The following is a 23,247-nucleotide window of genomic DNA, read 5'->3' as shown; positions in this document are numbered from 1 at the left end:
TTCGGTATTACCTGTGGGCTGATTTCACACGCACAATAGCTTTGGGGAGGCTACAAAATGTTTGTGTTTCAGCAAGGCAAACTGGAGAAAGTGTGGCTATTGCACGGCTCCAGAGACCATACCAAGGCATGTAGTGTAACCAGAGTTAAGAGAAAGTAAGCCTGCAATAATGAGAAGATTTTATTAAAACTCTTCCGCCTTAATCTATTCAGACTAAAACTTTGTTTTTACCAGTCTAACTGTACATTTGGGTTTTTTCTTGAAAAAATGCTTCAATCTGCTAAGAAAAGTCTTCTCGCAGATGGACTGGTAATGAAATACAAATAGAATATTAAATATGAAAAATGTAATGCACAACATATTTTTCTCCTTTACTTATTTAATCTTAATTTGCACCTAGTCATTTTCATGCTGAGCATCTCATGTAGTTAAATAATTAGTGTAAATTAAATTTCACCTTTTTTTAACTGGCAAAAATGGTGAAACTGAGTTGGTAATTATTTCAAGTTTTGCTGCAATATGGGAACAACTTGATAACCTGAAGACACTTCAGAGCGTGAACCGACAAGATACACGGGCTTTTAACAAAAGCACGGAAAAGCGAACAACTGTGTACAGCAACTTGCAGGGCAAGAAATCCCTCTCTGCAGAGCGTTATGACCAGCACTATTAACCTCTGAAGATCTATTCAAGGACCTCAGGATGCGAAAGGTTACTCCTGAGCAAGCCACCGCCTGCACACACACACAGATACACCCCCTCTCTGCCCGTGCATCAGTGTCACTCACAGCAATTACTTACTTTCACCTGGCAGCCACGTACTCTCCCTACTCTGCTCACTCAGGTCACACTGATTTCAACAGAAATTCCACCAGAAATCAAGGCCGGCCCATGCTTCTGACGGCAGACGGTGAACAACCCTCGCTCCTCCTGGGTGCCGAGCCCAGCAGCACCCACCTGCCGCGGCTCCTGCCAGTGCGGCACAGCCACGGCTCACACCCCCGCCAGTGCGGCACAGCCACGGCTCACACCCCGGCTCACGCCCCGGGAGCCCCCAGCCCACCCCTGTTCACTCCCCAGCGAAGGCCTGCAGGCACAGGCTCCCACCAGACAACGTAACGCAGCAGGCAGCCACAACAACCCCCTTTGCAGCTATGCCCATCCCATAGACTCTACTGAAATGTGGGGTGAAAACTCCCGTGGGCCCCACGGTGCTCCCTCCTACCCTCCTGGCCTTACAAGTCGCGGCTCTTAACAAAACCGCGAGGACTTCTCATCCAAAAGAGTAAGGGAAATTCAAGTAAAGGACACTCAAACCCTCCTAATTAGCCACACTGGAAAATTGCGCCCATGTTACTATTGATAGCGTGCACAAAAATTTCAACAGTTTTATATGATGCCCCTACATAATATTCATCTGCATTAAGAAAACCATGGAGTTGCAGAAAGGACATTACTATTAGCCAGCCAACAACCACTACAGAGTGAAAAGTAAAGAGAATTGGAGTCAATACAAACAGAAAGCATTTGATGAACTCTATATTTGGTTATAATCATGCAGATTCAGGAAAAGGTCTTTCTCCACCTACAAGATCTTGGTGTCCTTATATGCCACTACTTAGATCCCCAGCTCTTAAGCTTCTGCTGCTGTAACAGTAACACACGACTACACAAAACTAACTACGATAAAGGAAAATTCTCCTGAAGACTGAAATTTAAGTTTTCATAAAAAGCAAGTTCCTTCTGAAGGATGTTGCACTGACAGTCCAAGAGAAATCCTGCATTTGTTTGGAAAATAAGGACATAATGAGAGCAAGACGGTCCACTTCCTTAGAGTGCCTTTTCGACATCCCTTGGCCATGACCTGAATGGCCTCCTGTGTGAGAAAATACATGTTTCCTTCTGTGCTTGTTCATCTCCTCTTCCCCGTGCTGAGATTATCAGCAATGGTGCTAGCGACAGAAGCGACTTACAGATGTAACTGTTTCTCATTACAACATCTCAGCTGTTGTCTGTACTAACGCATTATCAGCCACTGTGTACATATGCGCGTATGGTAGTATAGAAGAGAAGACCATAAATATCAGCACTCATTTTTGAATATTTGTTGTTAATAACAATAAAATCTCAAAATACAGTAGTTAATAACCCCACGCCACCCTTTACAGCTATTTCATCTATAGATGAAAGGAAGGAAAAATACAGAATTATTTGGTCAAAATGAGATGGAGCAGGACAGTTTGAAGGGGAATTCAGGAGCACTAAACCATTCCTTTCCTAAAAAGTCATTATTCCCCCTCCTTTACTAAAGACCTGTTATTCTCATGCCTTTATTTCCTCATATTATTATTTAATATTTGCATCCACGCCACCAAAGCAAAAGGTCATCCCAGGCTTAACAACTCAGCATGACTTGGAAGATCAAAACTGAATAATAGCAGAGAAAATTGTCACGGAAATATTATTAAAGGAAGATTCAACTCAAAATCAATTGCTTTTATTCTAATGCATTCATGTAACTACTTGCTTCCCCTTTTCCATAAACTGGTTGTAAAATCCCTTGAGACAGGGGACTATTGTAGTATATACTTGCCTAATGGCCCTATAGGGGCATATTTAAAAGAAGAAAAGAGATTTACATAACACTTTATAGGGGCAGTCACAGCTCATCAAGTTATTTTCTTTTACATGTGAAATCACTCCCATTTAAGAGACTTTCCCCCCATTTATTATTCTACAGTGCTTTTCCAGAGGAAAAACAACGGCGGGGGGGGGGGGGGGGGGGGGCGGCAGGGGGGGTGGAATTTGGCATGCACGTATATAAAAACCCTCCAAGGATTGCACATGCCTGAGCAAATTCACTCTTCTGTCTGTTAAACATTTCCAACCCAAGACTTTGTTTCAAGACACATTCTCATAATGAATAGCTGGACCTTGTCTGTACGGCTGAGAGTACCAACATGCAGTATTTCATTTCAAAACCCAGGCATAGCCTACTCCGCAAAAGGTTGAGTGCCCTTATTTCTTCGCCTATCTTGCTTTTCTCTGCTTGCAAGCATCTCGCCAGGCATGATTCATGTTACATAACTCTAGCTTGTTAAAAACAACAGTTATTTAGCTAGGTAGTGTGATAGATTAATGAGGTAAATCCAAAACTTGCTTATTACAGAACCCAGACAAAAGCTGCTCCTCAAATAATACGCCTATGCAATATTAAACAAATGAATAAGCAACTGCACCAGCACGGTTTACATTCAAAGTTAATTAAATCTTTCCAATTCAGGATACTGTACTCTAGACTACTCAGTGCCTCTTCTCACACCACAATATGCAAACTCCCTAGTGCATATGTGTTATATTTGTAAAAGAGTGACCCGCCCCCCCTTATCATTAGAGAAGAACAGTTGAATATTGAACCAATTACTTTCACTCGCAAGAATGCTGTATTGCTTTAATGTTTTGGCTGACTTTGATAAGATGAAATCCTTCTCCCTGAGTTAGCTGCAAAATGCTTGTGTTTCTCAATAACCATTCTTACTCATATCCCTGTTTTGGTTACGAAGTATAAAAGCAGCAGCCGGAGAGGGTTAAACAGGTTTCCTGTCAATGCTCTGCAAGAAGCAAGCCTCCGTATTCCAGCAAGGCAAAGAAATCTGTTCAGGCCCTGTATATTCAGCATTATTCAGCACTATCGGGACCGGATTCCAGGATCCCTGAATGCCCACCTGACGGTGTGTCCTCTATATTACGCAAGTGATGTAGTCTCCCCAAGGCAAATCATCACCTGACCATCCTGGTCTTTGCAGCTGAGCTGTATCCAGTGACATGCTCTGTGGAGCAAGGCATTGCCACATAACTGTATTCTCTTCTCAGTCACTTCTCCAGGGGGGGAAAAAAAAAAAAAAAAAATTAAAACGCTTGTATTTCTGGCATCAGCACCACAGCAGAGCAATAGGGAGGCTATTGGCTGCCCCGGCGAGAAGGCAGCAGCAATGGGGGCCCTGTGCGAGCACCGGCTGGCTGCCGAGCCCAGACCTGAAACTAGGTCTCAGCCCGCTCGACTGCAGGGGAAGAGAGGGAAGGAAAAACAAAAAAAAAAAAAAAAAAAAAAAGGCAGCAGCACTTTCTCAGAGCAGGAAGAAGGGGAGGCCATGAGCGTTTCCTGTTGTGCAGCTGAAACAAGCAAAGACGTCATTACATTTACACTCCCTCAGGGTGTCAGCAGATTGAGGGCCAAAGTTCAGTCATTTCCAATGCACTGCAAGGAGGGAGGTTTTGGAGGAGAAACCAGCAGTGGCTTTATTGCTAACAGCGTTCTCTGCACTCGCATAGCAAAACAGCTAAGCAGCGTGTTACCAGGCTCAGCTGCAAAGTATCGTATGTGACTAGAAACAATATTTGCTTAGGAGCCGTGCTGCTCTTATTTTTCTTGTACAGCTTGTGTAAGAATATCACTACAATATAGAAATGCACTAAGCTCTCACTACAGCCCGTACTTCTGCAAGCATCTGGAAATCAATTACATATTTTTGGATCCCACGGAGTAAAACGTGTTTTGTGAATGCATTTGGGGCACAACTAGAGTGTGAAACTACAGGATTCCCTTGTCAGATATGGCTGACAACCCAGCAAAGAGAATACAGATGCTTCTTTTCAATTTTGCCCCTGCCTTTCCAAAGCAGATAAGGGCCCAGCTTAAGGAAAAGGGTGAAGGCACAGAAGTTGGGTAGTGGCATGTGGGAGTTCAGCATTTGGCAACTGTCTCACAGGCTGTCCATCTGACCCCAAGTAAATCATTAGTATACTTACTGGGCAAGCGTAGGGAGAACCCGGATTGCAGTCCTACTCACCATCACTACCTTCTTAAGTTAAACATTAGAAAGACTTTTTTAATGGAGAGCACCACTAAAGAATGCAAATGAGACCATCCGGGAGGTTTCATAGTCTCCCCTGCTGGAAGTTTCAAAGTGGAGACTGAACAACCACCGGTAGGAAATGGCTTGGTTACAGCTGATCCTCCCCGGGGCGGGGGGGTGCACAGGCTTATGGTACACTCTCACTCATGAGACACATTCTAGACCCGTTTTCGTTAGTCTGTGAACAACATGTCAAAAATACAGTTATTAATACAGTCATTCCACAATAACCATGTCCCAGCAGCAACCTCTGTTGTCTGGGACACTAGACTTCTCCTCTGTACACTGAATGAGACAGATTAGGTAGCAGTACACCACTTGATAGAAGCTGATTTTCAAATAGAGGCACTTAGTTCAACAAACCTCAACATAAAAATGTTACAAGGAGTTTGGAAAATGCTGTTCCACATTCTCATCTCATACCACCATCACTAGCTGAAGAGGAGTATTTTTGCCGTGTTTCTGCAATAACCACCCTGTGGTCACACCGGGAACTGAAAGCAGCCTTTCAGCCTTAATAATTTGGAGTGTTAGAGCTGAAACTAGGGAATCACCAGTCTGCATCTTGGAGTCATAAAAAAAATCGTATCTTTTGTGGGACATATGCAATGCCACTGGCTTACCAAAACCGCTCATTTTACTAAAAGGTGGTCAAAGATAATATTTTTAATTATTTATAAACTAAACATTTTGGATATACTTTTAAAAACATATTCTTCTACAAGGACATGAGCTGGTTTGGTTGTTTTCTGCCCTTTCCTTTAGAGGTAAATTTTCCAAAGACAGCTTATCTTGAAGATTCACTGCCCAGTTAGCATGAAGAAACCTCTACTACTTCTTGTTCTGACATTAGCTTGAAGACTTAATCCTGAAGGTGGTCAGTCTGGCACTAACCATCAGGACTCTTTTCAATACAAAAAAAAAGCAGACAAATGAGTCGTTGGTGTTGGCAATGATTTGCAGTACACAATACACAATCTGAGGAAGAAAATCTGATTTTAACTCTGCATCGAATCAAAGAAGCATTAACTTAGCAAAGACAGTTTGGATTAGTTCAATCAGAGTAAAGTGATCAGAATCTGGCCCTTAAAAATGTGACTGCTGGATCAGAATCTGGCCCATATCATACACAGCAATGGGTCTAAGTAGTGACATTCTCTGGAGAGAAGGAAAAAGCAGATGAAACCTTCTAAGTACTGTAAGAACGCTTCCACTGTGCACAGCATCCTAAACAACACATAAGAGAGCCATTTGATTTTCTGAAATCTGACCATAAAGTACCACACTCACTCAGAATAAGCTTGGTCAACTATTTTTAGCCCCATATCCGAGAATGAAGGAAATGCACCCACAATTTGTACTTTTGACCGTACTGAGACAATTGCCACATGGCGCAGGGGCAGCACGCAGCCAGGCTCCGTAGCCATTCAGCACCAGCACGCAGCATTGCGACAGGCGTTTTTCATACGTCTATGGCTGCCTGTTGCAATAGTGTCTGTTAAAGAGCAGAGAATATAATAAGGAACAGGAGTGTTTTCACACACTCATCCGTGTCCTGAGAGTTAATCTTCAGGTAATTACAACTTACTTTTTCCATTAGTTGAAGAATAGTATTAAACCATCTCTACCATGGTTTGAGGTGAGAAAGTGCCATATGTTCTCTGCTGTATACTTCATAGCCAAATATGACCCTAATATTTCAAAAAAAAGCTCTATCTGTGGTGGTGCTTTTTTTCATTTAAAGTTCGAAACTTAAAGCCAAAGGGACAGATGCAAACTGTGAACTGGCCTCACTGCCATTGCCCTTGGTATGCTGATGAAAACACGTGCTTTTCCAATCCAAAATAGAAGTTGGTTGCGGTAAGTACAAATACATATGGAAAACAACTCTTAAACAAAGCTAGCTACCTACAAAATATTTAACACCTTTACAGATTCCCACAAACTCAGTTATACCTTTACCCTCTACAACCCATCTGTATCATACTTAGAACAAAGCCACTATATTTTATAACGTGGGCATTTAAATGACGTACAAGGTTTTTATAATTCTTTCACTTCCATTTGAAGGAACATTTGAGCAGTGCAAGTGGAAAAGCCATTATCTTGAGATTTTTTCGTTGAACTGTCTCATCACTGAGGGAATTCTCTCAAGCAATCCTATAAACAGATAATTAAAATATCCTGTGCCACTTTTATGAGGAAAACAAGGCAAGTAAAGATGACAAGGTCCAAGCTGCCAAACACCTGATAGCAGGTAATTATCTTCAAAATACACGTGGCAGAAAACAGAAGTGGGGGGCTTGTTTTTCACTGTGAACCTGGTACCCAGCCTAAATACAGAAGTATGCCGGATGCAGCCTGAGAGACTGCCCACCGCTGAAGGACACAATCCAACCACCAGTAAAGTGGCGGCAATCAGAAATTCCTGAAGTATCCCTCATCACCTGTCTTCTCATCCACCGCACTCAGCTGCCCCGGGCCATGCTCTCCTGCCCCAGGAGGACTCCGCCACCAGCGCTGGTCTCTCCCCCCACATCCCTCGGGGGGTCTCCAGACACAAGGATGCACAGCCTCCCGTTCAGAACCTACTGGATAAAACACTACATTGCAAAGAGAAAAACACTACTGCGATTATCGGGTAAGGATCGGGTTTGGGATGAAAACATAAACCTTACATTTCAAATGGGATGATCCCATACATTTCAGGTGTGTGCAGTTGTCCATAGACACACAGTGTGAGAGCGTATGTGTGTGTGTTGTCTGTGTATAGCTATGTACACACATACACCTGTGTATGTGTGAGTATACATATCTAATACATATGTATGTGTGAATATATAATAATATACATATACACACAAAAAATAAGTGTTAATATATTAAAGTGATTTGGCTAAGTGGAACCAAAACCCTGTGATCGTAACTATCTTTTATAAGTAACAACTTACAGAGATTCTTTGGACAAAACACACGAAGTCCTGGAAACTACTTGGGGGGAAAAAGCAAGCCCTTGTTTTGGGGCTTGCTCAAGTATTTACGTTTTATTTCAAATGTCTAAACAAGACAAAGCAGCTTTGAAACCCATGTTTAAGAACCTGCAGTTTTCAACAATAGGTAACCTAATTTCAAGAAACCAAAAGCAATTGCTAAAATATTTACTGAAATTGCTTTCATGGAAACAATGAGAAAACACTATAAAAATGTTAAAAATATTAAATCAACTTGACTGCTTCTGTATCTCATGAATTCAACAAGATCCTAGGCAACAATAATATTTAGAATAAATATTTTTCTTATGGGAATAGCATTTTCACTCAAATTGACCAGATGATATCAATTAAAAAAAACAAAGATTAGATACAGAAAACACATCTACTGACTTAAAAATGAAACTGTACTCCAGTGAGTACAAAGCTTGTTTAAGACGACATTTACTTTTGCTTTCAAAGATCTTCTTTCATAGGCTTTTTTTCCCTTAAAGTATTTTGAATTAATTTCAATTCAAATGACGAAAATGTGTTCACTAACACTTCAGAAAGCACATGCTACTCAGTGTAAAATACTGCACACGTACAGAAATATAAAGATTAATATAGCAAAGGCAAATCCAATATCAATTCCAAATTCTGCACTTATGCTCTATGCCCACTTTAAAAAATAAAGGGGGGGCTGGGGGACACAAACAGCAAAATAAATAAATAAAAATCAGTGATACAAAAATACAGTAACTTTCTACGTAATATACCATCTGTTCCACCAGAAAACCATGCTGCAGCAAGCCACAGGGGCTACAGCTATGAAAGGCCCTTGTAGAAGAGCCAAGCGCTGTAATGAGCAGTTTTAGAAGCTGTGGAAAACCGTACCAGCCACCACGGCAAGGAGGCAGCCTGTGACGCGCTCGGTGGGAACTCGCCGTGCCCCCGTCCCACAGGCTGCGGGGACCCGGGCTGCCACGACGTCCTCAGACTGCTCCCCGGATCTTGCAAGCCCAGGAACAGAGGTTTACGGTGTACCGGTAAAGCCGGGAAGCACTGAGGAGCAAATGCTAGTTGTCTGAGGTTGTGGTGTTTTGCCATGGCTTTTTACGGGAAAGTTTTGTCTCCAGAGTTACGGAGACAGTAAACTGGATTTCCCCAACTCCCCCACAGACCACACCTCCACTGATGCCGCTCCCTGCTCTTGTACTACGACTCTAGTATCTGCACACAGAAATAGATTCCGGAACATGGGAATGGGCACCCTAGTACGCCTGCTACCCCAGAGGCTCATTAAAAATAGGAGCTGCTGCTGCATGCCAGATGCTTGCTCACTGTTGTGTGCCTTACAGCAAATGAAGTGCGAGTCTTCCAGCCACTCGGGCAAAGAGGCAGGCAGGAGAGACCCAGATCAAAGAATTACTAAGGGGTGCTCTGTTATGGTTAGGAAGGCCAATTAAGGTGTGCGTCCCTCTCCTTCCAGCTGGCAAAGTCTCAGGTACTCGGGATTATGTAGTAAAAATTTATTTCTGCTGCTTCTATTATTATTCATTAGGTGTGTGTTAAAAAGGTATCCTGCTTTTCCAGCCTTTGGTTGCAATATCACACCAACTACAGGCTTTAGGGCAAGGTCCGAGTTCTTTAAACCATGCTCGTAAAGGCTTTGCTTTTGCTCTCCATCACCATCCCCGGAACAAACAATGGAATGGCAATTAGGAGACCGTACCTGGACTGGAGGGAATTCATGAGCCAACACATTATCATAGCTCTCATTAATAAAATAATAAACTGTGCAATTGCAGTGGGTTGTACACATACCTCAGGGTATGCAGTAAGGCACAAATTTAGAAATGGAATGTTTCCAACAACCAACAACAACTTAAACAGGCAAGGATCCTTATCAAACAATTAGGTTACTCAAGAACTACTCCAATAACTGGCCCTTTTTGCCCAAGGTTATGCATTCTAAAATCACGTCATAAGCTTTAGTTGATCTGGGCTTTTTCTTCTTCCCTTTTTATTTTGTTTGTAGTATTTAAAAAAAGAAAATAGCTCATCTCCCCTGTAATCAATTCATCAGGTGCAAGATTCTTTCAAAATTACATCTAAAAATGGGAAAGTGCAAAGAGAAACCCAGTTATCAGTGATAAGCCACTTCAGTTCAGTGCTACTGGGCTTCAGATGGAGGACTAGATACATAGGACAGGTAGGTTACACTAGAATGAAACATCGTACTAGAACCTTGCAAACCTACTGTAAATATTGTTTTTGTGTGTCTTTTTTATGATAAACCTTACCAGAAGCAGGAAAAAAAAAAAATCTCTGAAATGATGCCACTTGAAACGAGAAGGTATCAGACCTCATTAAAAAAAAAAACAAAACCAAAATGCACAAACTGAAATGAAATGCAAGTTGCTCACATCTTAACAAGCAGTTCCAAAGCCAGGTAATGGGATTTCATTGGGGAAACAAGTGTACAGGACAGGCAAGGTCCAGTCCAGGCTCCAAGCTCACAAACTCTGCTGGAACTACGACGCCCTCAGGAACCCAGCAAGTTCCTTTCTCACATGAGTTATAACTGAAAAAAACAAAAACAAAAACAAACCCACCTAAAACCACAGCTCTAAGCCACTGTCAGTTCCAACACTTGTACCTAAGACTTCACGCATTTTATATTCAAATCACAATGAAAGCACCTTGGGGTAGATAATATATCTTTACTCTTTCTTTCCAAATTACCTTATACCATCTGGCAATGCAACAATCATTTCTGCTGAGAGTGTCTTTTGTTTTATGTCTTCTCTGCCTGAAGTATCCAGAGGCTGTTTCCATGTAGACAGTTTTTCCAATATTCTCACCCAGTGTTGCTATATCCAAGGAAGAGCAAACCTCGCATGCTGGAGGTTTCCATTTATAGGCTGAGACAGTCACGAGGAGCACTATTTCAGCAGTACAAGTCCTATCTACAGCTGATGGCAAAATCCTGGCCTCATGAAAAATCAATAACAACTTGCCATTCTGCACTTTTATTGAAGTCAGGATTTGATGCAAAATGACAGAGTTTTCATTCTATTCACAAGAGACAAGGCAGTTCACACGGTAACACAAGCTGTGCCAAGCACGGTTTGGTGTCATCTTCTCAGCTGTGGGACACCGATTAGAAAACTGTGAAATGAGGGCAAGATGGTTTTGCGCTTGACACCAGAGAAAGTGAAGGTCAACCAACAAGATAACAAGTGTTAGCGTGATGCAAGTGTTTTTTATGATATCTTTCATTTACATAATCTATTTACACAGGTCGTCTGTTCACGGATTGACTTTCTGGTCACATTTCTACAGCCATGAGACCTGGCACCACTAGTTCAGCCACGGCGCTGAAGTGGGTGTCCTACCAGAGGAGCGAGGGTTCATGAGCACCACGCACAAGTTGTCATGCACCGCCAAGGATAGGGCCTCAGAAATGATCCTTTAACCTGCTGACTAGACTAAGAGTGATACAATCACATCCTTCAGAAACAAGAGGATATAAAAGGAATTCAAAGTGCTTCAACTTAGAAGGCAAACATCTTCAGGGTCCAATAAGACATGACCTTGGCTGAATCGGTCACAGGCAATAAAATGGGCCACACTTAGTTACTGACTCTGCTGGCATCATCGTATCAGCAATGTACCAGGAACAGTGAATAACACTTTAGAAAGATCACCTGGGCAGATTTTGACACCCCTTGCACCACCACACCCCACACCCTACCCCAAGTGAAACAGCAGCAGTTCATCATAGAGAACTAACATGATTTTTTACCTGTTTAACAAAATGTGGCTGTGTATATGCATCTATATACACACTTGTGAAATAAATGCTAATACTCACACATAAATAATGCAAGTAAGTTTATTTATTTAAAATATTTTCTTTGATATTTAAATAATAGCAGAAGTTGAACCTACATTGAATCTAGGACAAATCTTCCTCTCAGTGACAAACAAGCCAGACCTGCAACCATGAGCTCTCACGAAGTTATTCCAGGTATATTGTACTCTGAAGAAGACAGAACATGACTGGAGGCAAAAGCTATGATCACCTAAATGTACATAAGTGTATATGTATATACTTATACACGCATGCTTAAATATTTCTTCACGCAATATAGCAAAACCCTTCAATTTTCCGGTGTAATCTGTTCATTTTTATGGGAAAACATCAAAGCAGGAGCAAAAAAAATGCGTTTTTGGCTGAGACAAAAACACAGGTGTAATCCCATCATCTGGATGTGACACTGTCTAAATTATGTAATGAAACTGGGAAGCGTTGCTCCCTGTTTTCTACTGTGTGTCTGTAAATAGCCACAAAATCTATTTATTACACTCTTGGCTTGCCAGACAACCCACTTGACTGAGAAAGAGTTAGTCAAAATTGGTTTCATTTATTCCCCAGCTTGCTAGTTAAGTTGTTGAACTATTGACCAAGATCAAATGATGCTGCAACTAAATTAAAATCAAAACAGTGCATAAGTGAATGTAAAGAGAAATACCTGCAAGCATTGAGCAAGATAAGAAGGCATTGTATTCTGCATGTAAATTATCTGTGGAGATGTCAAACAATGGAAGTTAGAGGATGCTACCCCTGTACCCAAGATGGTGCCTACTATCAGATCTTAGCTACTCATCAAGACATGCTTGTACAACTTGCGACTGGACAGGGATTTTAAAGGCTGTAGTACTAAAATTCTTTAGGTTGAGGACTTAATGTTAGAGGGAGACTTGGTCTGAAAAAATAACTTCTTGTAGGCAGTTACAATCCACTGTCACATTCAAACCTCCCCTCCCCATCTTATTTTTCTTCCCCTCCAGGCTTCATTCTCAACCAGCATATATCCAAAAATGTGTATTTAGCATCCTCATTTTCTTCTTTAATTACTAAGGCTGTGAGAGAGAAAGAAAATTAGAAGGTTTCTCTCATAGTCATGCCATTTGTGGAAAATATGCTGCACTGAAGCTTTGGAGAGGTGTGCGTAAATGAACTCCATCGTCCCATTGTCTTTCTCTCTCCTGCCATGCAGAGGGTGATCTGGGGAGCAAGGGACGGAAAGTCAGGGTATACCTACTGAAAGCTACTTTGCCATTACTACAGAAGAACAAGCAAAGACACCAGACACGCCACTATAAAGCATCACATAGAGGACAGACCAAAACTAAAGCAGAGGTTCTTCTCCTTGTACGCTTATCTTTTACAAGCAAATGTGGCCAACCTGCCATCATGGAAAGTTCAGGTTTATCAACTCTGGATGCTGAAATCTGTACAACCCAGAAGCAAAACAAGCATATCCAAGGTGCTATATAAACGCACCTTGTCCTTGCTCCAGAAGAGAAGTTGTAGAGGATCTGATACGCTTCCATTTCCTTGTCCATTACTTTCTCACCTCTCTGCCGAGCCTGCTTACAAGAGCAACATACAGAGTGATGAATTTTTGTCCACAAAGAGATCACTAATTTAACGGAATTGCTGAACAGCTATACGGTAACAGTTTTCAACTATTAGTGAGGTGAGCTAAAAACAATGGAGAGAAAACGAAGGTACTATACGTCATCCTTTCGTCTCTTGACATTTCACAGACCGAAGTCCTGTCAATAACAAACCAGACCAAAGAAAGGTGCTATGGGAACCTTCGTACTACTGTATATCAGTTCCAACTTACAACCTCACTCCTTTACAAAAACATAGCTGACTCAAAACTGCCCTACTAATTACTCCAAATTATGCAGTAGTTTTACTAATGCATGGCTGATTCTGAAGTTTTTCACCAATAATTAACATTACCCACTACAATAAATTAGGTTCAAAGATGAGTACAATTTGTGTATTTTTTTAATTAGTAATTAAGTAAATCAGAGATTTAAAAACTAAAAGATATGACGTATCAAACCTGACAGATAACTTACCACACCAACTTTATTGCCCTCTCCACCCCAACATTTTGCCACCATACCAGCCTACTGCAGAGGCAGCACGCTGTATTTGGCATCACTTTAGCTCTAAAACAAACACCTTCATGTGAGTTTGTATTTCACTAACATCACTCATGCTAACATCACTCAAGCGTGTTATATAAATGTCTCCTACCCTTACACTTAACACAAATTTCTTCAGATGTATTAGTAACGTCTTGCTAAGCCCGTATCGAAATTCAACTGTACCTCACAAAATTAAATACATGTAGCTTATCCATTATTTAAGCCTTAAGAAAACAAAGATTCTAGCCAAGCAGCACTGTGAAAATATCTACTAACTTTTACAGGAATTTTACTAGTATTGTAGGACCAAGCACAAAATAATGGAACAGGCTGCAAGTTCTGTTTGACACAATTTTACTAAGACTGTTGGAAGAAATTATGTTCACGTAGCTTTGCAGAGATTTTAAAGCAAAATCTCTTTACTTTAAGAGCCTAGTATCACAACATCTCCCGGTGATCAAAACAGACCATCATATCACACAGCATCAAGATGTTCAACTTTATGGTCTCAAAGTTCATAGTTAGATCCTACCTTTACCGAAGTGTAGAAACTTTTTATTGACTTAAACGGGATAGGAATTTGGTTGTAGGAGTCTATGAATGTCCAGCCAAAGATAAATACCTTTTTCACTAAAGAACTATTTTATCTCAGATAAATGCAGGGAAAAAACCTTTCATAAGTAGCTTCAGAAATGGTGTTCATTAACATAACTGATTTTAAATGGTAAAAAGTCAAAATTAGTTTATCTCTATTGTCACAGAAGACCATGAATTGTACTCGATTCTCTCTTCTACAACGTTAACAAAATAGTTTTAGAAATTCAACTCTAAAGATAAATCGGTGTTCACAGGTGTCACGGAGGGCTCCGCTAAACCCTATGAGCATGCACAGATGTCAGTTAATCAGGGGCCCACATTACTCTCTAGAGCATCTCTTTTTCATTGCTAATGCTTGTACAGAAAGAAATAAAATCACTTTCAAACCCCACATAAATTCACAACAGTTAGAGCAAATAAAGATATGTTTTCCAGCTAACTGAACTATTTTAGCGATCTTTGAAAGACAAGGAACGTGAAACTCCAGGTACCTTTAGGACTTTTGTGAACAGACTACAACCGAAATGACATACACTGAGCTATGAAGACTGTTAATAGATGCCAGCAACTTAGTCTCTGTTGAATACTGAGTTTGATCTAAATTAAATATTTTTTGCTCTAACTAGTGTCATGTCTTGTTGTCAAGGAAGGGAACGCCAGTTATTATTTCATGCTATTCTTTCTTGACACACTACACGTGCTTTGTTTTAATGCAAACCACAAATACAAAACACATAAACACAGAGATGGGGCCATTTATCTTATTTAAATGAAAAAGAATATATGCCAGAGAATCCCACTGTCTAATAAAACTAATTCTGATAATCCCAATCCTGTCCTGTTAGATTTTTTTTAAACATAAAGCTCCTTTCTGCCTAAGTGCAGATATTACTCTATGGGAAAACTGCCCATTAAATAATATTATTTCAACAAAATAAAGCACTCTGCTCTACTACGTTCTCTGAGATTGTATCATGTCCTACAACGTGTAATTAGACATTTCTTTCAATTTTTTAAATTGCTTATTCGAAAACATCCAGTATCACTACATATTCATAAATCACTTGACAAGGAGTGCGCCCAAACTCTGACAGTCCACCACCAAGCCCAGCAGAGGAAAATTCCAGGCACACCTCTAGGGTTTGGGGAGGCAGGGAGAATTAAGTTAGTCCAGTCTGGCCAGCAGCAATACTAACCTCTGTAGCCAAAAAAGTCTAAACTTCACTATAAATTACAGAAAATAATCTGGGGGGTTTCAGCTTTGTTTTCTCATGAGCGTTTTCTTATGAAGGGGTTCGAACCCTGCTTTACTGAATTACCTCTAAAATGTCACCTGATACTGTATTTTCAACTACCTTTAGCTCCTCTAGCTCTAGTTTTTACTTTTCTATTAAACTGAACTATACATGCAAATTATCTAACTGCTTTCTTTTGTACCGAATTTCCGATAAACCACTATCTAAAAAAGAAACTTTCTGTAGCAATCAAGCCTTGAGTTCCTCCTGTATGACACAACAGCAATTAAAGCATGCCTTTCAAAAAAATACTGTACATCCTTTTTTCCTCCCCTTTGGCAGCTTACATAAATCAGAGATTTTAGCCAGAGCTGTAGCAGTTTATTACAACTTACTTAAGATGCAATGAAGTGAGCTTACATTTTTAAGAACAGAGATATTGTTTACAACTTTTTTTCTGTGCAGGCTGAAATTTTTTGTGTATTAGCGTTACATTTTTCAGACTCTGTAAGCATATTAGGACAGAACTGTCAGAAACAAACAAGAAAAAAACAAAACAATAAAATAATTTTCTGTTAAACACAAATTGAGGTGCAACAACACAAACCCATGTGTGCACGAAGTGGCCATAAACCCATTACCAACTACATTATTACGTTACTTATGGTTTCTATGTCATTTTTAGAAAGAACATTTCTGTTGAGACCAAGTCTACACTGACAGAGGTAGAATGTGCATAAATAAACTCAGAAAAATGGATATAATCACTATACAAACTAGTCATATCAGCATAACCATGCGCTGGGGGAATTTATATCAGATAATTACATCCACATTGGTACACTGTATTATTTTAAGAACACTGCCATCTAAGTGGTACTTTTTTTGGTAGGTATGCCCTGAGACCCCCATCCAGAGAAAGTGGAGAAAAAACACACATATAGGTTTTTGCTTACTCATATATAAATCTGTGAAAAAGTAAAAGGCAATATTCAGTTTTAAGAAACAGTAAAAGAGGCATGCCCAGGGCAGAACAAGGGAATCCAGAAACACAAGCAATGTTGTGACCATAAGAAGTTGTGGTCCACACTCCGCTGCTATTACCCTGGCATACAGAGAGCAGAGAGTGACTGTATTGCAGATGTACAAAACATGCCTGAAAGACAAACGAAAATAAGCACCCAGAATCCACAAAACTTCCTCAGAGCAAGAAGAAACTCTTACGTTTAGACCATATTAATAATGATGGTGAGAAATTAATGACAAGACCATTTAAAAAAAAAGGGCAAGTGGCTTCTCATTTGATAGGCAAAGTTGCATATGATGCTTGTAGGTCTTCTGATTATTTCACACTGAGGATTTGGAAACACCGCATCGGATTGTTTCCCCTACCCATACCCTCTCACTCCCTTTCCATGCTCATAGCTTTGTGAGAGAGATTTCTTGGGACAAACCTTACTGGGGGCAACTTACTACAAATGAGTGGCAAAGTCAACTGTTTAATTTATGAACAAAAGTTCAGAATGCTAAAACAAGAGGCATGTGGTGCCCTCCACTTGCTATTTCAGTAAAAAAAAAAAACCAAAAATCAGATGTTTCCAGAGATTAACATATTCTTTAAATTCACTGATGATTTCTTAAGGTCCAAGTAGGGGCTCGCTAGTTGGTTATCATGGAAAAACTTCTAATACTTCTATTTACAATGGATTTTTGCTCTCAGGCTGTCAGACCGGCACTTTTACAAGTCCTAATTTCACTTGAGAATGAAAAATATGGTCCCAATGAATGGCTTTTTAATATTTCCTGATGAAAGAGAACAGTTGTTAAAAAGTCTTATAAAAAATGTTTGAGCCCCAAAAAGAGAAACAAAACTGTACAAAGATGCTATTTCCTATTAAAATGGCACAGCCAGCTTGAAACTTTCATTCTTCTGTGATAATTCTGTGCTACTTTAATTAAATGTTGCATCCAGAATTGCTGATTGAAACATGTGAAAAATACTATTCTCCATTTTCCATCTAGCTCACGCTTCCCCTTGCTATTTCTTCACTTCTTCAGGAACTGCTAGATAATTCCTTCTACTGAAGGGAAAAAAAAAAAAAACAAAACAGTTAAATTACAGGAGAAAACCAAATAACTTCAAAAATAGTTATCTGTAATATACTACTTCAGAGATGCTGTTTAAGAAATGTTAAGAAAAAATAACCTGCCTCTTTAAATAAAAGAATTTTTAAAGCAGTTTCCTCATAACTTATCGGACCTTTTTCAAATAACAAAGGTATGCAGCCTCTGCACTCACTTCTGCGGAGCTCACAAGAGTACTAGCAATTAACTCTTGCTGAAGACTTTAACCCATCAGATCTAATAATAATTATGGATTCCTCCTGCTAAGAGGACCAATAATTTAAAACCACGCATTTGTCAGGTCCATCTCTTCTCAATGGTTGAGGTAGATGGATAAAACATTTTCCTCCCTTTACCCTGTGTGAAGGCCAGTGACATGAAGAACCAACTTTTGCTGGGCCTGATTTATGTCAGGACCCAAAACAGGCAGAGAAAGCTAGTTCTCAGCTCTGGCAATTTACCTGGAATTCTTACACAGAATCAAGTGAGAACTACATAGAGGTAGTACTTGCTGAGCTCTACTTACAGAGCTGGACGGACAAGCTATCAGTATAACTGACCACAGCTTATTACAAAGCCCCACCATACTCAAATTTGAAAGATAGCCTGCCATATTTCATAATACAAGTCACATAACTCCTAACACATAACTGTGACTTGTATACTCTACCATCACACACTTAAACAGCGAGCGTTTTTCTCTTTGATGGATAAGTATTGCAGTATTTCGCTAAGTAAACCACTTCTGCCAGCCACACAGCTCCTATAGTCCCATTACCTTACCCGATAGGGTTAAACTTCAAAAGCAGTAACAGTAACTGCCCCTGCTGATGACTCAAAAACGATGAGGAGAGGGACATGCAAAGTAGTACTCATTGCTTTCACTTTTGTTTAAATCCAATTCGCCTTAATTCTTTTAAAAGCAAGCACCTAAATAAATGAATAAACAAAGAAGTTTGGCAAAATGCTCAACAATAAATGCCCCGCTTTAAAAACTTCCAGCTTAGTTACAAACATGCGGACCGGTGTCATAAGTTTAGTCATGTAACTGAGTCCAGCCAATGGTATTAGAAATAGTTAAAAGTCAAAAAAGAATGGCCTTGTAGGGTGCCACCACATAAACTAAACATGATATACTGCCAAACACTCAAGCAGACACATGTACCATTATTCAGCAAGGACCACATGAATGCATATGGCTCTCTGTTTTGTCTTCATAGTAACAAGAAGGTTTGTAAACAGATCTCACATATGAGGCAATCTAGTCACTTGAGAATCTAAAAATCTGCCTTTTTGCAAAGAAGCGTTCTGCACTGTTGCCACACAATTGGACTTAGATACACAATTAAAAGTCCTCTACATTTGTGCTTTGGGACAAGTGCTGCTCAATTTTATTGTTATCCATAGCAGCGATGTTTTAACATGCCACCTCAGCCAGGCGGTACATGCCTGCTATGCCAAATAGCCATTGGAAAATAATGTCAACACAATAGCCTATAAAACATTAAAAATTCGGACTGTTCTATCAACAAAAGTAATGACACCCTGACTTTGTACCATACCACTGCTGCCCTTGCACAGCTGAAAAGCACAGTAACCTTACGTGTATTTACAGAAGACAGTAGTAACTTTTTAAAACGCACAACGAAAAAACCCTCTCAGCCTAATCTACAGCTCTAACAATTTTTTTTTTAAATGAAGCAAAGCAAGAAAATCACAAAGAAAGTTTCAGATAATTCATACCTGAAGTTTCAGAAGTATCTCCTGACTGGAAGGATAATGAAAGATTTAACATCTAACTGTAAATAAATAAAACCCCCAGGTTACAGTGTATCTATCTAAATACGTCCACAGGCTGCAAACCTAACAGGCAGAGACTCTCCTATCTTTAAAAACAGACGCGCTTTTTTAGTATGTCTGCGTATCATTTTCACTATCAAAATACTGAGGATTCTGCGCTGCGTCCTCATAACCCGCGGATCAAATTCCTCTGGTAGTCAGTGGTGATTCACAACAACAACAACAACAACAACAACAGAATTTAAAAACTGGGCCCACTGAATCCGCGCCTTGTCAGACCAGTAGTTCTTTCAATTTAGTAATGACTGTAATTACTCGGTGTCCCCAGAACTCCTAACGAGGACCGGAGCCCCCTTGCGCTCGGAGCCGCGCCAAGAGGGAGCGGGAGGCCCCGCCGGCCCCCACCGCAGCCGCGCAGACCCAGCGCTGCAGCGTTCGCTCTTGCCACCCCCACCACTCCGGTTACTTCTTTCGTAACCGCTCACGGCTGTACAGACCTGTCGGGGAGGGGGAAACAAAGTAACACCCTTGACTAAGTAGGCATAAAATGTTTCCTATATTATTTAATAACATAGAAAACCAGACAGGCTGTATATTAAAGTTGACTTCATTTCAAAATGAGAGAAGGGAAATTATTTAGCAAAACACCTCTGCTGAAACTCATTAGTATTTCTATTAGTTTAATTTAAAAGGGTATTTAAGAATTATTGTAATAAAAAAAAAAAAAAACTTTAATGTTTGGTAGAAGTTTAATTTCTGCTATTACCATACAGAGGGGAAAAAAAAAAAAAAGCCACCTCAAAATTACGTTTGACCATTACTGCCAACTAATAAGAAAAACAGAGAACTCTCTTTCTGGGAAATTAAGCTCGGAGGACTTTTATCGTTGTCCTGGGGCGAGCCCCGGCCGCCTGCCCGCGGCGACAAGGCGGGCTGCCCGGCGGCCGGCCGAGACCCCGCGCCGGGCGGGCCGAGGCGGCGGGGCCTCCCGCCGGCTTCCCCACCCGCGGGCCGGCGCTCTCCAGGGCACCACCTGGAGCGGAGGCACCTCCTCCCTCCCACGGAGCGGAGGCGGGAGGTCACGGAGGGCGGCAGGGAGGTGGGAGCGGGCTGAGGCGGTGCGGGGCATCACCCGGGCTACGCCGGGGCTTTCCCCGGCCCGCGCCGCTTCCCCCGGCGGCGGGGCGGGGCGGGGCGGGGAGGCGCGGCGCCGCTGCCCGCCCGGCCCGGGGCACCCTGCGCGACAGGCGCGGACGTGCCGCTTACATAATCACCGCCGGCCGCACGCGCCCCCCGCCTTACATAAGGGACCGTGCCCCCGGCAGCCCCCGCGCCGCCGCCCCCGCGGCAGCCCCGCCGGCGGGCGGGGGGAGGCAGGGCCCCGGCGGCGGCCCCGGCCGAGCCCCTCGTTAACCCCCTTCCTGTGGCGTTTACACGTCATGGAACATTCCCGGAACGGGCCAACGTCCCACCCACTTCAGGGAACAGTCACCGCGGCGCAGCGCGCACACACGCACTCGCACACACAGGCGCAGCCCCGGCGCGGCGGCGGGTCTCCCCGCACGCGCGCGCACCCCCGCCGACCCCCGGCGCCCCCCGCGGGGACGTGCCGCAGCCGGAACCCCCCCCGGGGCGCCCCGCCCGCCGCCGCCGCGCCGGGTGGCCCCGGGCGCCCCCCCCCCCCCCCCCCCGCAGGGCGCCGGAGGCCGCGGAGAGAGCCCCGTCGGGGCGGCCCCCCCGGCGGCGCCTCTCCCCGGCGGTGACCGTGCCCATTCCCCGCCACGGGAGGGGATTACGCAAGGCAGCCTGCTCCTCATCTGCATACGCTTACAAGCTGGGTATTCCCCGCATTTCCTAACGGCGTGTCACCGACAAAGGCCTGGCCCCGGCCCCCTCCTGCGCCGGCTCGGCGGGGCGCCGGGCCGGGCCGGGCCAGGGGAAGGGCCGCCGGCCGCGGCGCCCCGGGGCCGGTGCACCCCGACTGCCAGCGCCCAGAGCCGCCGCCGCCGCCAGAGAGGTGACTTACCGGTCCGGCGGTTTTACAGCCCCGCCGGCTTCCCCCGCCGCCCGCCCTCCGTTCACCCCTGCAGCCCCAGGGCCGGGGGCCGCCGGTTGCCCGGGCGGCACTCGGAGCGCCGCCGCCGGCCCCCCCGCTCGGCAAGCGCCCTCTCCGCCGCGGCCCGACACCCAGCCCCGCGGCGCCCCGCACCCGAGCCCCGCCGCCGGCGTGCCCCCCGCCGCCGGCAGCCGCCCCCCGCCGGCGGCTCGGCGCGGCTGTCAGCTGGTGCCGGTGACAGGGGCGAGCGGCGGGGCCGGCGGCGGGCGGGGAGGAGGGGGCCGGCCGCAGCCGCCGCCGCTGCTCACCTGGGAAGTCACCGAGGAGGCAGGAGGGGAGCCCTCCCGGTGCCCTTGCTGCCGAGCCCGCCGGGCGCTCTTGTTGCTCCTTGGCTAAGGGCTCGCCCGGAGCGAGGCGGCTCGCGGTGCTTCGTTATGTGTGGAGACGGAGCGCGGTATTCCAGCGGCCGAGGGGCGCCCGCCTCACGCCCGCAGCTCACGGCAGGTCGCCCCGCTGCCTCTTTTCGGAAAGGCTCATCACCGCCGCCCTGACCGCGGCGGCGGGGCTGGCGGCGCGCGGGGAGAGGCGGCGGCCCGGCAGCCGCAGCCCGCCCTGGCCGAGGCGGGAGGGCGCGCGGCGCGCGGCAGGCGGATCCGCCGGGCTATTCCTGGCACCGCTTCCCAGAACAGAAGTTACGGGGCGGCGAGCGCGGAGCGAGCGCGGGGAGCGCGCCGCCCGTGACGTCACCGGGTTCCCCCCGCGCGCCGGCGGGGAGGGAGCGGGGCGCGACCGGCAGCACCCGGCCGCGGGGTGATGGGCGCTGCCCGCCCGCGCGTGTGCGTCTGTGTGCGCGCGAGGCGGCGAGGGGAGCGGTGCGCCGGGCCGGCGGGGAGGCAGGGCGGGAGGAGGCAGGGCGAGGCCGCGGCCTCTCCCCGCCGGCGGAGACCGCCGCTCCCCCTCCCCCGCCCCGCCGAGGGAACTCCCAGGAGAGCCGGTCCCGGCTCGCCGTGCGCCCTGCCGGCCCGAGAATTTCCTCCGCGGACGCGGGATCCTCCTGCCCGCGCCGCCCCCCCGCTTCCTTTTCTCCCTCCCCCGGCCCCTCCGCCCCCTCGCTCTCGCCTGGCCAAGATGACGGTGGCTGTCAGGGAGAACAATGCGCCGCCGGGGCTCCCCGTGCCCGCCGCCGGCCCCGGCTTCGCAACCTGCCTGCCGGCGGCGCCCACCCGCCCGGCCCCGGCGGGCGCCTCCAACACCGGCCCCGGCGGCCGCCCCGACCCTCGCTCACCACCTGGTACGCAGCCCTGTCAAAGGGGCCGCGCAGCACACCGGCACGGCGGCGCTCGCCGCCGCCCCGGAGGGCAGGCAGTCCGCCCGCCCGCGGCAGGCACAGCCGAGGGCGCTCCAGCCGCCCCCGGCTCCGCCGCAGAGACACGCGTTTATTTTAACAGCCTCTCGCCGCCAGCGCCGCGGCGGAGCGCTTTCCCCGGGAGCGGCCCGCGCCACCGAGAGGACGGAGGGAGGGACGGTGC

The 23,247-nt window shown here is 44.8% G+C and overlaps 1 protein-coding gene across 12 annotated transcripts in view; it reads right to left on the bottom strand.

The window, feature by feature from the left end:
• The window catches only part of HIVEP2 (HIVEP zinc finger 2), a 142,988-nt gene extending 120,626 nt beyond the window's left edge, over nucleotides 1-22,362 (bottom strand). For 7 of the 12 annotated variants that reach the window (XM_082307883.1, XM_082307884.1, XM_082307881.1 and 4 more), the window contains exon 1: nucleotides 22,027-22,362. The gene's annotated coding sequence lies outside the window, so the exon portion shown is untranslated. Of the gene's footprint in view, nucleotides 1-10,314; nucleotides 10,473-13,241; nucleotides 13,328-19,605; nucleotides 19,729-22,026 lie in introns of those variants that run through there. The other 5 variants (XM_082307879.1, XM_082307890.1, XM_082307882.1 and 2 more) reach the window with 5 other exon arrangements.
• Between the last annotated feature and the right edge of the window lie 885 nt (nucleotides 22,363-23,247).

This window comes from Platalea leucorodia (genome assembly GCF_965183815.1).
Source record: "Platalea leucorodia genome assembly, chromosome: 3".
Lineage (NCBI taxonomy): Eukaryota > Metazoa > Chordata > Aves > Pelecaniformes > Threskiornithidae > Platalea > Platalea leucorodia.
The sequence above is the reverse complement of the archived record's forward strand: the minus strand, read 5'-3'. Positions and strand labels throughout refer to the sequence as shown.